Genomic DNA, 2,634 nt, shown 5'->3' with positions numbered 1-2,634 from the left:
CATTGTAAAACTTGGTGCAACACCAATTTGAATGACCCGAATGGTTAATACGAAAAGTATAAGGGTGGTACGAAAGATTTCAAGGGGCGGTTTGGTGGAGATCAAAAGTTCATGGACAAAGTTGAATAACTTGGTGTCATAGTTATCTTTTTTTTTTATTCGATAAAGTAGAAGTCTAGTATGATTATGTTTCCTAGTTTGAGTAGAATATAGAATTGTAGGTATTATATAAACCCATCAAAAGGTTTATTTTTAGTGTGTTAGAAAGTATTATGTTCTTGTTTCTTATTAATGAAAAGAGTCGCATAAACGTTTTATGCAATATCGTCTTTGGTGTTCTTGATTCACTTGTCTAAAGTTTAATAGGCATGTCACCCAAAAGCGCAAACTAGTTGCAAAATAAACACACAAACACTTATTTAGTTCATCATTGACTAGGCAATGCGTGTTTAGCCTTGCTTGACCCATACACATAGCGTAGTCGAAACTATATTTTGTTTATGCAATGCTTATTTTTTCAGGTGCCTGAAAATTAAGTTTAGTCTCCAGGGAGAACGCTGGATCAGGTTTTGAGGCTCGTGGTCGTGGCGATTTAAGTTCACGAAGAATCTTCTCATCAGAAAATTTTTTAGCAAATCTGTCCCAAAGAAAAATACTCAATAAATTAGTAATGCACCAACAGAAAATATAGGTAGTCAAATATTGTTTCCTAAGATAACATACTCTCTGAGTGCCTCTCCATTAGTTTCATTCCTGTAGGGGATGAATTTGCCATTTTCCAAGTTGACTCTTGAAACCTTCTTATCAAGTAACCCTTTTCCGGCTTCAACCAAAAAATCCAGATTTCCTTTCGTGGCTCTGTCGAGTGGAGACAATGTCCTATCTAAGCTGTCCTCCTGCGTTTCACAGAACTCTTCATGAAATAGCATGACCAAATCGATCGACGATCATTACCAGCGATTGTAGATAAAATGTTGATGATGCACGCCAATGTTTAGCAGTTAATCGCAACAAACTTATAAGTTCTACAAATTTATTTTTTCCATACTTATAGATGTGAGTACTTTCTTGTGACATTGTTTGCACTATTATAAGCATGTAAATGTGGTTCAGAATCGTATATGTAAGCACTAAAATGTATAACAAATCAAGAAACAAATTAAGTGCTAGCTTGAGTGAAAATATCAAGTAAAGGACTAGAGCCATTATTGAACCACCATCCAAGAAAGCCCCATTTTGAAGCCTCATTTGCTGTATATTTCCCTTCTATTTTGCATTCACCTGTTCCAATAGATATGACCAAATATCTACGATACTCGAGGGATTGAGGTAAGGGAAAATCATGATTTTTGCGAATGAGTTGTTTGGCAATTTCTCCCATTGCAATCAGAGTCTGTTAAAGAACAAGATAAAAAATAAAATACAATAAATAAATAAAAACCACCAGCAGGTGCTTTAATCTTGTGAATCTGATAACCAAATGTGGCAATCCACTGAACTTTGTAACAAAATGTTGCAATCCAATGAATTTTTTGACAAAAAAACATTTTCTAAATACTGTAGAAATAAATGTTTTGATTTATAGGTGTCAAATGGCAAGACCCATTTTTTTTCCGTTGTTTTTATTATCATATTGCGTCGATCTTAACACTTTTTGTTAGTTTAAACTCCATGACAATTAACGAAAATGAGTAAGTAAATAAAATTGTTTTAATGAGTGGATGATTTATGTATCCCCAATTCAACATTGAATGATAAACTACTATTGTCTTATCAACTATTATTATATCCCCTTTATTTTTTAAATTTCTTTTTTGCTTTCGCTCTACGTTAATAACTAATGTTACCGGATTATTTGCTGCAACGCCACCATCAACTAGGTTGAATTCATGAATCTCCTCCTTGTGTTTTGTTTTAAAATAATGCGGTGGAAGATAAGTTGGTGCCGCTGATGTTGCGATGCAAATATCAGAAAGCTTGACATTCATGTATGGCTTTTCATCAATCTGGCAAAATACGGAGTATAGACCTCATGTGTAAACGCTTCCATTGTGACATGATCGTTACAATACATAACTAGAAAACAAATACATCTAAGAGAAAACCTCATAGCTGGAGAAGAGTTCTGTAACACCCCGTAACCGCAGCGGAAACGTAAACGGGATGCAACAGACACATCTGATATCAACAATATTACTTATAAAGAAAACACCACTACATTAATTTACATCATATTACATTGTTCCGAGTTTAGTTCCCGTCTAGGCGATAGCACATAAGTTTTACCAACATTACATTATCATATTTAATACAAAATGATCACTAAACTTCCACAAATAGCACGCATCATCAAGCATGTAGCACTTACTCCAGTTTGGGAGTACCTAGAAAGCATGTAAAGAAACGAGTCAACTACGAATAGTTGGTGAGTTTCACTAATTTAAATAAACAGTGATAAATCATTATGATAATCATATATTAGAGACATCTGGGGACACTGTTAACCCAGTACTGTACCCATTCCGGGGGCAATGTTAACCCAGAAACACTTCTAGAGACATCTGGGGACACTGTTAACCCCGTACTGTACCCATTCCGGGGGCAATGTTAACCCAGAAACACTTCTAGAGACAG

At 35.0% G+C, this 2,634-nt stretch overlaps 1 long non-coding RNA gene across 1 annotated transcript; it reads right to left on the bottom strand.

Moving 5' to 3' along the window:
- Positions 1 to 1,224: 1,224 nt before the first annotated feature.
- LOC143541859 (uncharacterized) lies at positions 1,225 to 2,122 on the bottom strand. The gene is made up of 3 exons (XR_013136818.1): positions 2,106 to 2,122; positions 1,848 to 2,006; positions 1,225 to 1,393 (listed from the first exon to the last, which is right to left on the bottom strand). It is a non-coding gene; the product is annotated as an uncharacterized LOC143541859 (long non-coding RNA).
- Positions 2,123 to 2,634: the final 512 nt, after the last annotated feature.

This window comes from Bidens hawaiensis, unplaced genomic scaffold, assembly GCF_021521415.1.
Source record: "Bidens hawaiensis isolate Kalapana, Puna unplaced genomic scaffold, B.hawaiensis_p1.1 tig00012652_1, whole genome shotgun sequence".
NCBI classification, from domain to species: domain Eukaryota; kingdom Viridiplantae; phylum Streptophyta; class Magnoliopsida; order Asterales; family Asteraceae; genus Bidens; species Bidens hawaiensis.
The sequence above is the reverse complement of the archived record's forward strand: the minus strand, read 5'-3'. Positions and strand labels throughout refer to the sequence as shown.